Genomic DNA, 14,563 nt, shown 5'->3' on the forward strand with positions numbered 1-14,563 from the left:
CATGTAAAGGAGTAGGGAGGTGCCAGACATGTGTGTGAGGTCTTCCTGAACCTCTCAGCCCAGCCAAGCTGCCAGATGGACACAGCTGGATGAGTGACTGCCAGCATATACCAAGCAGAACAGAAGAACTGGCCAGCTGAGCCCTGCCTGCATTCTTGACCCACTGAATCATGAGCAATAATGAATCATTGTTGCTTTCTGGATGATTTGTTATATAGTAGCAATAGACAATTGAAACACATTTCATTTTATCTTCAAAATAGTACAAGGATATAGTATTCCCTCCATTTAGATAGGATGAAAATGAGGCTCAGCAAATCACAGAGCAACAAAGGATTCTAAGAGGCATCCAAGATTGAACACAACCTTTACCAACTGTAGAACGCATACTCTTTTCACTAGACATAGAGAATAAGCCTAGTATTTAGCTAAAATTTTGGATACAGTCAGCCTCTATTCTGATTGATGTGGAGTTCCTTCCAATTACTCAGGCCCTTTTCTTTACCGGTTATTAAATATCTAGAATACTGCCCTTGCCTGGGAGCACAGGATTATGAGTCAAGAACCACAATAATCTTTGGAAGATGTTGGAAGTCTTTCCAGTTTATAGAAAATATCCCTCAAGTCTTGTTTTCCTGGCCTTACCAGCCTGGTGTATTTTGGATACAATCAGTACCTGAGGGTGAAGCTCAGAAGTGCCATCTGGTCCTCCCATGTCTCCATGGCATATCGCATACACAGCCAGAAATGGCTGTCAGCAGGAATGTCCTACAGGCCAAACAAAAATGGACCCAGTAATAGATGCATATTTCCTTTACTTTTCCATTTCCCACCTTTCTCTCACTTTATTTCAGAGTTTTTGTTGTCTGTTTCATTACTTGGGAAAGCCCCTTGGAGTATCATTCTGAAGTAAAATTACTTCATTAAATCCAATGTATTGCTCTCAGAAAAAGGTTTTATTTCCTGTACTTGAAGTTGAACAGTAAACAATATGCTTCCTCTTTTCCTAATCCTAATTTCCAACCTTTTCTTGTGTCTTCATAGTTAAGGGAGCTAACAAATTTGTACCATGCCCCATCATTTACAGAGACTTTGCCTAGAGTCTAGAAGGAAAAACAGATAATTTCTGTTCAAATTTTACTCAACACACTCCCAGAAGAAAAGGTAGTGAACCAGTTATGCTCAGGTAGTTGCCTTCACGTATTTAGGGAGTTGCTCTCCCAGGTTGAGTGGTTCCAAGAATGAGATACAAATTATTCAGTTCTACAACATTTTTAGTGCCTGCATCCTGCACACGAGAACGTTCTATGCAGTTTAGCAAAACAAGGTAGGCGTTGACTTTGGAATCAGAAGAACATTCAGGCTCTTCTCAACCCCTTTCAATCAGAGTTTTACCCCCACCATGTAACAAAGTCATCAATGCCTTGTCAAAGTCACTAGTGCCTGCATCTGACCAAGTCCAACAATGAATTTTAATCCTCATCTTACTCAATAGCAGCAACTGACACTGTTGATCCTTTTTTTCATGAAACACTTTTTTCACTGGGCTTTTAGGCAGCCCCACACTCTTTGTTTCCTCTCTTCCCAATCTGTCTCTTCTGTCTCTCCCTCACTGGATTCGCCTCTTCCTCCTGACCTATATAGACTGACAGGCCCCAGGCTCACTTTCAGCCTTCTTGTGTCCTCTCTCTGTTCTCATTCTCTATGTGATCTCATCCAATCCGTGGCTTCAAAGTCAGTGTACATGCTGAGGACTCCCACATTTTATCTTCAAATCCATTGTTTCCCTTATTAGAAATGTCCAAAATGGAATTCCTAATTTTCCCCCTTAACCCTGCTCCTCTCTCAGATTTCTACAACTCAGCAAATGGTACAAATCCTTCACCAAGTGTTCAAACCAAAACCCTGGAGTCCATCTTAAAACTCTTCTATCTTTCACACCCCACATTTATTCAACCAGCAAGTCCTTTTACCACCTCTACTGCTTCCACTCTAGACCAAGCCAGCTTCATTATTTTTTATTGAGACAAGTTCTCACTCTGTCACCCAGGCTGGAGTGCAGTGGTAAGATCACAGCTCACTGCAGCCTTGAGTTCCTGGGTTCAAGCGATCCTCCTGCCTCAGGCCCCAAGTAGCTGGGACTACAGGTGTGTGCCACCATGCCTGGCTAGTGTGTGTGTGTGTGTGTGTATGTATTTTTCATAGAGACAGGGTTTCACCATGTTGTCTAGGCTGGTCTTGAACTCCTAAGCTCAAGTGATCCACCTGCCTTGGCCTCCCAAAGTGCTAGGATTACAGGCATGAGCCGCTGCACCCAGCCACTGGCTTCATTTTTACTTTGATTATTGCAATAACCTCCTGTGGTTTCCAAGAATTTTCTTCTCCTTCCCCACCCCACTGATACTAGGCTTACCCACATGTCTTGCTTTGGTCAGTGAAATGTGATGGAAACGATGTTTGTCACTTCCAGGCAGAAGAAGTTCAGAAGCAGCATGTGATTCACTGTGATCTCTTTTGTCTCTTCCATGAGACCCTCAATGGCTCCAGATGGGGCTGCTTCATCCACCTGGGTCCTAGAGTGAAGATAATGTGCAACAGACCTGCAAAACCTGGAGCATTGTTCCTGTGACATTACTCAGCCCTTCCCGATGAACACACTTACCCACTTGACTGTCTACTTCCACGTCACCGCCCTCCCCAACATCCACCCAGTAAATTCTCCACATAGTAGTCAGAGGGATATTTTGCAAGGGTAAATTAGATCATGTCATTTCCCCACTCCAAGTCCTCCAAAGACTTCCACTTAACTTAGAATAAGATCCAGTTTTCTCATCTTGTCTATAAACCCCTTTATGGCTGAGTTCTAGCTCACCACATTGACCACATCTCTTGTTCCCTTCCTCTCGCTCTTTTCTGACACTGAGAAGTCCACACTGGCTTTCTCTCTGTTTCTTGAATGCGCCAACCTCATTCCAACATCAGGGATCTTGAATTTCCTGAACCCTCTGACTGGGATGTTTGTCCTCCAGATATTTGTATGGCTGACTCCCTCACTTCCAACAGACCGCTGCTCAAATATTGCCCATCTGAGAAGATTCCCTGCATACCTGGTTTAAAATAGTCCATTCCCTCTTCCCATCTGGCTACCTGCTATCTCCTTCCTCTGCTTTATTTTTACTTCATAGCACCTATCACTACCAATTAATATATTTTACAATTATTTTTTGATTTGTTGTTTGTCTTTCCTTCTAGAATGTAAATTTCACAAGGACAGGAACTTTTTCTTACTCCCTATTAAAATTCACAGAACTTACGACACTGCCAGGTACATGGTAAACTTCAAAAACGTGTATTTGTTTTGAATGAATGAATAAATAAACGAAGCCTGAGATTTTAGCACTTACTGTCTGCATGAATGTGGGCAAATTATTTCAATTTTTGAGTTCAGTTTCCTCATCTATAAAATGGAGACAGCAGTCCTTGAATTTTCTACTTTATAGGGTTATTGTGAGGACCAAATCAGATTGTAAGTATGCCTTCCAAACAACAAAGAACTATGGAAATATTACATAGGATTATTAATACATTATCTTATTTCAGATACCAGGCAAATTTTTTGCCAAACTCTTAGAGAGAAGACTATGTCTCTGGTGGCCTTTACCTCTTTTTTCTATTACCATTTCCCCAAAATGTGGTATATGCTTTTCTCCTCTTGAATCCAGGCACTTCCTTTTATTTGTAGAATAGGAAGAGTAATACAAACCTGGGTCATCTCCAAATCTGCCAGAGCTGACCTTGGAGAAGTTCCTTAACCTTCTGAGGCTCAGATTCTTTGTCCATTAAATAGTGATTATGAAGAACTGATTTCATAAAGCTATTATGAGTCTGTAATGAGTTATGCATATGAAGAACTTTGAAGATTGAGTGGGATATAGTCATTTTTTAATAAGTGTTAGTTATTGTTATTCACTTAACTATTGACTGCCTGTACAAATGTTACTTCATACATTTTTGTATGTGAATCAGATGAGGGAAGGTATGCCCATTACTTAGAATGGTGCCCGAAGCCTCATAGGTGCTTAATAAATAGTAGCCATTATAAGTAGTAGTGGTGGTGGTGGTAGCAGTAGTTCAGAGCAGTTATGAATTTCAACAAAAAAATTCTTTTAATGGTCCATGGTCTCTTGATATAATTTTGTTCTTCTCCTTTTCCAGCATTGTGGTGCTAATTAGGAGACTTTTATATAAACCTCTTCCCTAACCATTTCAGCAAGTCACAGTTCATTACACCCAAAAGCATCAGTCCAAATGCTAACATAGTAAATCCCATGGCTATAGGCCCTACCCCACCCCACCCCTGAAAAAGAGATCAATGATCCATGGGTGTTGGCTGCAATGTAAAAGTCAAAACCTGACTGCAGTTAAGTTTGTAGGGGCCGTGGCATTGTTACCTGCCTAGGAATTGATGACCTACCGTTTTCAAGTTCTCCTATAAATATGAACTGGGTTCTTGGCATAGAGTCTCCACAAACTCACTAGTGCACTACTTCCTAAATACAGATATCCCTCATTCTCTTTCTCTAAGTATGAAATGGAATCCAAACTTTGGTCAAGCTTTCAAAAGACATCCTTCTCACTAATTCTTCCCAAGGATCTCTGCTTTAATCTAAGAGAACGATAGGCAGCCATGCCAACTTCCTACATCTATTATCAATTCTGAAAATGCTGTTCCAATTTCCTTTCAGCCACATGCTAAAACATCTTCTCACCCTCACTATAAAATCGTTCAATGCTATAAGAAGATATTATAGACTTCCATGTAAAAGTGGTAGATGGAACATAAACATTACTTCTGCTCCCTCCCAGAAATTCCAATAAATATTACAGCAAAGAAAAAAATTTTTTTTTTGAGATGGAGTCTCACTCTGTCACCCAGGTTGGAGGGCAATGGCCTGAGCTCGGCTCACTGCAAGCTCCATCTCTTGGGTTCAAGCGATTCTCCCACCTCAGCTTCCCAAGTAGCTGAGATTACAGGCACCCGCCATCATGCCCAGCTAATTTTTATATTTTTAGTAGAGACGGGGTTTCACTATGTTGACCAGGCTGTTCTCAAACTCCTGACCTCAGGTGATGTACCCGCCTTGGCCTCCCAAAGTGGTGGGATTACAGGCATGAGCTACTGCGCCCGGCTGGAAAATTTTTTTAAAGCATTAAATCTCAGTGAAAAAGATAACCAGAAAGAACATAAAAGAGTAAAATCTGGAGCTCTAGGAAGCAGATGAACCAGTGATAACTCACTTAGCAGACCTGAGAAAGCTGAACCCCAAGCTGACAATGAGAATAAGCCCGATTTTCACTGCAGAATCCCAGGGTACCACTGGACATGGGTGGGAAGTTGAGTCTGTTGACACGATGACTGGCGGGAAGCATGTTTAAGAAGGGGATAGACCCTCCCCAGGCCCCTCTTCCTGCCCCTTCCCCAACCCAGACAATTGGAGACTTAATTCTTGGAAACAATAAAGCATAGTGGAGCATATATGTCATCGTTGAGGACAGTGCACTGAACACAGGAAGATTAAGTGAGAGGTAACACACTGAATATGAGGACCTTAGTTCTCAGAGCATGAGAAGCCAGACTTAACACTGCTTGTCGGAGACTGAAGCACACCTCTCTGGGAAGTCTATATACTCCAAGAAAAGATATAGCAGTGCCAACAACAGAATTCCCCCAGAGAAGCAGATTGGCCAAATTACCTTGCAAGTAGTGAGTTCAGAGTTAACAAGTTCCACCCCCACACACTGAGTTTCTAATTTGCTTTTAAGTGTCTCATTTCAAAATGTGAGCCTTAGTCAATGATCACCAAAACTCTGAGGAAATTCCCTAACTTGAAAAATACAGGTGGCCCTTTAACAACATGGGGTTAGGGGTACCAACCCCCAAGCAGTTGAAAATCTACATATAACTTGACTCTCCAAAAACTTAACTGCCAATAGCTTACTCTTGACTGGAAGACTTACCAATAACATAAAACAATCACTAAACACTTTTTATGATATATGTATTATATATTGTATTCTTACAATAAAGTAAGCTAGAGAAAAGAAAATGTTATGAAGAAAATCATAAGGAAGAAAAAGTATATGTATTATTTATTGAGTGGAAGTGGATCATCACAAAGGTCCTTACCTTAGTCATCTTCACATTGAATAGGCTAAGGAAAAGAAGCAAGAGAAAGGGTTGACCTTGCTGTCTCAGGGGTGGCAGAAGCAGAAGATAATCCATATATTAGCAGACTCAGGCAGTTCAAGCTCATGTTTTTCAAGGGTCAACTGTAAAGGTCAAAATATTAGGAGGGGGAAAAAAGCAAATTATAGAAAACTCTGCAGGAAAATAAAAACTTCAAAAGGAAACTATCATTAGCATCCCCAGACAAATAGGAGAAGTTATTGTAATTTATTAAATAAAAACAATGTTCTAGCAAAAGGAAAACAATTGTAAAACAAGAGAGGAATTATAAATTCAAATTTGACAGTCAGAATGAAAATTTCAGTCAAAGAGTTAAAAGATAAATTTAGGGAAATCTCTTACAAAGTAGAATGAAAAATCAAAGAGATGGAAGATATGATACAAAAGATAAGAAATATAGAAAATCATTCTAGGAGTTCATCAACTGAGTAACTAAAATTTCAGAAAAAGAACTTGAAAAATAGAAGAAAAAAGACAAAAGAAATAATCCAAGAAATTTCTCAGTACTGAAGGGCATGAGTTTCTAGACTTAAAAGTTACAGTAAATATTCAGTACAATAGATAAAAATAAATTCACACTAAGTTCCATCATCTTAAACTTTCAGAACAATAGACATAAAAGAGGGAGTTTCAAAACTTTTCAGAAAAAGGTAAAAATGATTGCTCAAAATACCAAAATGGCTGTGGATTTCTCAACAGCCCCACTAGAAGCAAAAAGATAATGTAACAATGACTTTAGAATTCTGTAGAAAAAATTATTTCTAGCCTAGAATTCTATACCTATCAAAGTTAACAATTAATATTTGGGTAGGATACAAACATTTCAGACGTAAGTCTCAAAACAATTACCTGCCGTGAGCCCATTCTCAGGAAGCTACTGGAGATCCTTTTGTAGTTTATAAGTGTGATGACTGGGTGTTCATGTCTGTGTGTGAGATGTGCCTACCTCAAACCTTGTTGTGATGTTGGCACACTTCCCATCTGATGTGAAAAAGGAAAAAAAAAGAAGAAGAAGAAGAAGCTACTAGGTAAGTCCAAAATTAGGAGGCAAAGGAAGAAAGAGGAAGACATGGAGTCTGGAAAATGAGAACATCAATCCAAGAAAGAGCAAAGGAAATCCCAGAGATAAAGGCGAAGGGAGATCCAAATACAGCCATGTACTCAGCCTAGAAATAAACTAGTCTAGGTTGGAGCAGCTCAGCAGGGCGCAGGAAAGATGGTCAAAAGATGGCTTTGTTAGAATACCTGGTGTGAGTGAGTATATTGAGAGGAAATGTAAACAACCGAGGAGAAAGTTTGGAGTGAATTAGTGATAGAAAACAAAACAAAGGAAGAAAAAACAATAGAGCTATTAACTCCAGGAAAACCTAAAGATTGTGCACGAAAATAAAAGTAAGCACATTTCAGCTGTGAAGAGTATTTATAGGGACAGGAAAGTATACACACTGAATATTAACCTAAGCAAAATTATGAAATAACAGTAGTGGGATAATGGCAGCATGGGGGTCCAGGGGTTCAGGAACTGTACATGACGGGGCGTGGTAGAAGTGGTAAAGAGGGCTAAAATAGTGGGAGGCTAACAGTTAATGCTTAAGGCATTAGGCAAAAAAGCAGGAGCACTATAAGCATATACCAGTGACATGGAGGCAAAACCAAAAGCAAGAGTTGAATGTGTTGATTCTAGGAAGCAGGAAATGATGGATCAAGAGAAGAGTCTATTGTTTTTCTTTATGCCTTCTAAAATTATTTGACCCTGAAAATTATGTATGTGTATAATCAAAATTAAAACTAAATTTTAAAATAATCATGCATCAACAGTAAATTAGAAGGATGATTTTAATTTGGCTTCTCTTTTATATGTGCACACATAGACGCACAGTGCCATTTGGGCAATACATTTTGCAAAGCATCTAAATGCATGAAAATATTCCAGAGAAGTGTTAATGATGGCCTGGGCCAATCTGTCTTTTGTAAATAATTTCTCAGGCAAGTATACTAATTAGAGCTAAGATAGGCAAATGATACAACAAGCCACCAGTCAAGAGCATTTGCTGCTCATCTATTGAATATATAGCAATAAATATTCAACATTCTGTGGGGTAAACAATCGAGTGTAAGATATGGTTTCCAGCATTATGGATTTTATGATTCAATTAAAGACATGAAACATAAACTTTTGTAAAGTTAAATGACAGTACAAAAGTATAAATAAGGTTTATTTAAAAATTAAAAGATGTTGCAAGATAATACATGACTTTTGCTAACTCAATGCCACAAACTACAGAAGTGTTACTGTTTAGAACAAAGAAAAGTCAGGATGCAGGGAATGGATCTCAGAGAAAAGAGATTAGAAATAGGTCTTGAAAAAATGGGCTGGGTTTGAATGAATGGAGGAATGGGGGAATTCCAAATGCGGATCCTGGAAAGGAAGATGTCGTCTTAGTACTGTGAAGAGATTACAGGTTTCAGAGCCTAGGCATTTGAGTGAGAGCCTGCTCACCAGAATGGGATGGCAATTAGCCTTTGGCCTGAGGAAAGCAACTGGTTCAGAGTAAAGTATTTCTATTACCCACAGTGAGGCCAAGAATCCAGTCAGATGTCCTGTTGGGATGTGTATCCGTCATTTTATGAGCTCAAAAAACCCCAGGAATAGCTTCGAATCCATGTTACAAGTCCGAGTTCCCTGGAAACAGCAATGACCTCTTAGCAAAATCATTAATTAGGGCACTGCCTTGATTCCATTGTGAATAATAAAAATATGTGCACAGACTTCTGTACTTTGATGAAAGCATCAGGGTGTGATTTATGGGGGAAGATGCTCTCCGGGGAACATAAATATGTACGCCTTACATACTTATAAAGTTCAAATACATTACCTCTTCAATGGCTTTCAAAACTAAAGTGACCTCAGTTCAGTCAAATAAATAGGACAGACATGTAAATTAGCAAAAGATGTGCTCAGACATTTATGCAAGGCTTAGATCCCACGATGAACACTGTCTAGATCAGTGGGAAGTCAGAAGCATTCTATCCTATACGTAGCTATCGCCAGACAAATCTAAACACTTGGTAGGCACTCAAAAAAATCTGACTGATTTTAAGTAATTAAAGGGGATCTGGTGGGCAGACACAAAAAGACAGAAGTCTCATCGTGAGGCAAGGCTGCTACCAGAGTCTTTCTAGCCAGTTCCAGAAGAGCAGGTGGTTATATCCACCAGTGCCCAGAAGAGGGCAGCCAAGAGCTGCTCAGATGGAACCTTCCTGGGAAGGACACTCACTTGGCACCAGGGTAAACTGTCCTTTCCCTGGACAGAGAACAGAATCAGCCCAGAACTGATTGGTGAAGAAGTTTGAGGAGAAAAAAAGCAGGGGTGGGAAACATGGACTAAAGGTGTTCAAGACAGATGAAGAACCAGACCAAGAAGAATCATGGAGAATCCAGAGAATGGAAAAGAAAGACAGCAGCCAGGGGTCAAAGGAACAAGGCACAGGAGTGGAGCAGCCCTGACCTTGCCACTCCCCTGCTCAAAAGATTTCAACGGCTCCCTACTGTCCATGGCACAAACTTCTTAGCCTGACATTCAGGGCCATACTATAACCCTAACCCACCTTAAGAATCTTGGGATTTGCTAGGTTTTTAATCATACACTCAAGATTCCAAGCACACCGAAGTCTTTCTTGTGACTTTCTTCCTCTGTGTCTTTGTTCCCCCTGTCCCTTCACTCACTGCTCTAAACAATGAGTGGCCACCACATGCTAGTAGTGGGAGGAAGGGATACAGGATCAACCAGAAGAAATGGCCGCCTTCAAAGCTGCCAGGAAGACACAGTGCCATGTACTACCATGAGGGAAGCAAGAGTGGATGGTGTGGAGAGAGAAGTGGCTAAGTCAGGCTGTCTGAAAAGGCTTCTTGGAGGAGGTGACCATCCCCCTGAAATCACCTTGCCTTTCCTCTCCACTCATCTAAACCGTCGGCGCCTGCTGAAGGACCATCTGTTGTTTTCATCTGCCTGCCTGCCTTTTCCCACTCCTGGTAAAATACTCCATCTCCTCCTTTAGGAAACGGCTCCCCACTCCATCTGCCAGGTAGGCTGATCTGGTAATGTGGTTGATCATATTACCCCATCCTGTGATCCACAGCAGTTGGCTCAAGGAAGACCCTTCAAGACAGACTACACAGATGTCTTCCCTGGAGTTTTCCTCTGCATTTTGGAACCGAAGGAATAGCTAGCTTTCTCTTCCCCCTGGATTGGAAGCTGGCAGGGTAGATTCCAGAGCTGCTGGTGCCATGTCCCTTACCTCATGGAGGATTCTGAGAGAATAAACTGGAAAGAGATGGAGCGAACTGACACTATACAAATCCCAGAATCCAGTTGCCCTGAATTAGGACAAGGCCTCTGCTCCACTGAGCAGCAAAAGCCCAATTCCAGAGCTGAGCCAAAGGAGTTTGTTTTTTAGCGGGGTAGCAGGTGTTTAAAAGGCCAGTGGACAAGCTCTGCTGTTCTGGCTCCATGATGACATCAAAGACCATTTTGCTCTGCTATCCCCATTACATGACTCTCCTCGTGCTCCAAGATGACTGCTGCATCTCTGGGATTAGATCCACATTCCACACTGGAAGGGCAGAAATCATGTGCCCATTGAGTGTAGCCCTTCTCATCAGAAAAATAATATATTCCCAGAAAACCCAACCTGTGGCCTTCTGCTTATATCTCAATGTTCAGAAAAGTGTCACACGGCCACCCCTCACTGCAAGGAAGTCCGAAGAGCTGAGTATTTTTAACTGGGCATATTGAGACAACAGAGGAAATGCACATTGCGTAAGTAACTGGTGGTATCTGCTACAAGTCCTAAATGTCTTTGTTTGCCTGCATAAACCCATAAATTCTCCTTTTTGCTTAAGCTAGTTGGAGATGGGTGTTTGTAACTTTCAATCAAAAAGCCATGGCTAAGACACCTGCCAAATGCCACCACCACCATAGAGCTCCCTGATCCCACTACATCAGAATAATCCCGATGTCTTCAATTTCCAATGGTCCTTTTCCCACCAGCAACCTGAGGAAGGGAAATCACAGGGACAGGGCAACGGCACCTAGGCAGCCAAACCCCACCCCAGCAGCCAAAGCAGGCCGAAGAGCCCTGCCAGCAGGATTCCTGGAATCTAACTCTCTTCTCTCTCTCTCGCTTCACCTGCGAAGGGCCACAAAAAAGCCGTTTCAAAGCCATCAGCACCATGAACCCAGCCACTGCTATTGACCCCATACCCTGAACCCAGCAATAAATACTATCCAGGGCTTGATGTTGGCAAGAAACAGGGAGACAGCAACAGCCCTGATTTACCACTAAAACACTTAAACATAACAGGATACGTCGACAGGATGAAGCACTAAAAAGGAATAAAAAGAGAATGAGGAAGCTCTGGATGCATTCATGTGAAACACTTCTAAAACTGTTACTAACAGGAAAAAAGCTAACTGCAAAACGGTGCCCATATATATATGAGATATATAGATAGCATGTATACATATACATACAAAATGATCATTTGTGATAAAGGAAAGAAAAATAATATCAGCACCAATATTTGTACCTGCAGAAAATATTTCTAGAAGGATATACAATGCAAGAGACTGGTACTTTTGGCTGCCTCCAGGGTGAAGAGCAGGAAGGCTACAAATTAGGAGGGCAATGTTTCTCTGTACGCTCTTTAAACCTTTTGAATTTTGGACCCTAGGAGTGAACTACCTATTTGAAAAAGAATGAAAATACGTTTCTGTAAGTAAACACATTATGGTTTGTGCTGGTATGTCTGGTATGTTTTGTTTTGTTAAGGCAAAACAATAGGAAGGATGAAATTGGCAAACTGAGCTGGGAAGAGAAAAGGAAAACAGAAAAATTAGCACCCATTTAACAATAAAATAGAAATAGCGTTTTGCGTGAAGGGATGCTTTTCTCATATCTTGCTTGAAGCATTTACAGACATCAGCTCATTCATCCTGTCTTTTCTACAAGCGGTGGAAAAATTGATTCAATTCCTTCCAGCTTAGAGCTGAGGAAAGGCCTAAAGAGCTGAGTCTCTGACACTGCCCTATCCCCAACCTGGCCAGGCCACCCCGTCCTTGCTCAGTCTGTTTCCTGTGTCTGGAATCTCTCCCCTTTCTACTCTCTCCATTCCAAGGAGCCGCTCCAACACCTACACAGCTTCTCCATTGAAAATAGCCGTTCCATTAGACCAGGCATTGGCCTTTTCTGAAAAGAGTCAGGTGGTAAATATTTTAGGCTTTTTTTTTTTCATGGACATTCTGTCTCTGTCATAACCAGCCAACTCTGCTGTTGTAGCATGAAAGCAGTGATAGATAATACATAAACAAATGGGCATGGCTGTGTTCCAATAAAACTTTATTTTCAAAAACAAACAGGCTGTAATCCAGAACACTGACAACACCAAATGCTGGCAAGGATGTGGAGCAACAGGAACTCTCGTTCATGGCTGGTTGGAATGCAACATGGTACAGCCACTTTGGAAGACAGCTTGGCGGTTTCTTACAACACTAAACATACTCTTGCCATATGATCCAGCAATTGCTGTCTTTGGTATTTACCCAAAACAGTTGAAAACTTATGTCCACACAAAAACCTGCACATGGATGTTTAGAGCAGTTTTGTTCATAATTGCCAACACTTGGAAGCAACCAAGATGCCTTTCAGCAGGTGAGTGAATAAATAAACTGTGGTCTATCCAGACAATGGAATAGTATTTAGCACTAAAAAGAAATGAGCTATCAAGCCATGAAAAGACGTGGAGGAAACTTAAATGCATATTACAAAATAAAGACACCAGTGTGAAAAGACTACATACTGTATGATTCCAGCTACATGACACTCAAGAAAAGGCAAAACTATGGAGACAGTAAAAAGATCAGTGGTTGCCAAGGGCTGGTGGGGAGAAAGGGATGAAGAGGCAGAGCATAGAGGATTTTTAGGTCAGTGAAACTACTCTGACGATACTACAGTGGTGGATACACATCAGTATACATTTGTCCGGACCCATAGAATGTACACCATGAATGATCCAGAATATAAACTATAGACTCCGTGAGTGACAGTGATGTGCCAGTCATCAGCTGTAACAAATGTGCCCCTCTGGTGGGGGAAGTTGATAATGGGGGAGGCTGTGCATGTGTGAGGGCAAGGAAAAAATGGGAAATCTCTACACATCCCACTCAGTGTTGCTGTGAACCTAAAACTGCTCTAAAAATAAAGTCTATTTTAAAAAATAGGTGGTGGCCGTATTTGGCCTGTGGACCATTGTTTGCTGACCCTTCCTTTGGACTCCAGGGAAATTTGCCATCAGTGACCATCATTCTCCGCGTTACTTTATAGTAGGTGGATGTGCCCTTTTGTTGCCCTCAGATGCAAACACTTTGAAGATAAAAACTGTCTCTTCTTATCCCATCCACTAGCCTGAATGTTGGTTGGATTAAATTGGCCTAAAGTGATGTAACCCAGCTGCCAAAGATGCAACATAGCTCATAGCTTTTTCTTTCCTGGGGCATGTCTGTCGCATCCAAGACCAGCCCTTTCACCACTTGCCCGCCATAAGCCCTGAAAAGCAATATCCCTGCCTGCCTTACTACCCTGGGCACCCTGTTTCCAGAAGCTTCCAGATAAGCACAGTCGGAGTGCCTCCTCTAAGTGTTTGGTAGAGGGTGTGAATAACTTTTAAAGCAAAATTCAAAAACAACAGCATTCAAAAGCACCAAATTCCAAAGCAGCATTGCTCAACCTGGCTGCCACATCTCCTTTTCTCACACATGGCCCCACTGGTTTGCAGTTTAATCAAATATTTATGTTGCTGTTAGTTTTTTGGCCCACCTACAGTATTTCAAAAACTAGCATTTATTGAGCAGCTACTACCTGGCAGTTGCTCGGAACATTTTAAAGAGATGTCCAAGGGAAGAAGAGGGAATGTTTACTTTCCATTGTATAACTTACGGTGTGCTTTGAATTTTTTACTATGTGCATTATTGTACCATGTACATAATTTCAGCTTATAGAGTAGGTGACTGGAGGATTTGATATGTCATTTCTGAAAATGTGTATGTTCACATGTGAGGTCTTTCTGAAGGTGATTACAGATTCTTAACAAAATGTAGGGAAAAATAAATAATTTTTGTTTTGTACTTGAAAATGGCCAAACTGCATTAAATAATCTTGCTCTCTAAGATTCCTTTCTGTACTCATGTCATTGTACTTCCAAAGTCAAGGGTCTCTGTGTTCTGAGACTTGGAAATTCAAAAAAGATGCAGCTTTTCC

At 41.1% G+C, this 14,563-nt stretch overlaps 1 long non-coding RNA gene and 1 other non-coding gene across 2 annotated transcripts in view; one reads left to right on the forward strand and one right to left on the reverse strand.

The window, feature by feature from the left end:
- Positions 1-529: 529 nt before the first annotated feature.
- The window catches only part of LOC140712244 (uncharacterized), a 29,728-nt gene continuing 15,694 nt past the window's right edge, over positions 530-14,563 (reverse strand). Inside the window, exons 2-3 of the long non-coding RNA XR_012093749.1 lie at positions 2,414-2,573; positions 530-768 (exon numbers count right to left, since the gene is read on the reverse strand). This is a non-coding gene — a long non-coding RNA (uncharacterized lncRNA). The remainder of the gene's footprint in view (positions 769-2,413; positions 2,574-14,563) is intronic.
- On the forward strand, positions 7,131-7,234 carry LOC119624976 (small nucleolar RNA U13). The gene has a single exon (XR_005241135.2). It is a non-coding gene; the product is annotated as a small nucleolar RNA U13 (small nucleolar RNA).

This window comes from Chlorocebus sabaeus, chromosome 8, assembly GCF_047675955.1.
Source record: "Chlorocebus sabaeus isolate Y175 chromosome 8, mChlSab1.0.hap1, whole genome shotgun sequence".
NCBI classification, from domain to species: Eukaryota; Metazoa; Chordata; class Mammalia; order Primates; family Cercopithecidae; genus Chlorocebus; species Chlorocebus sabaeus.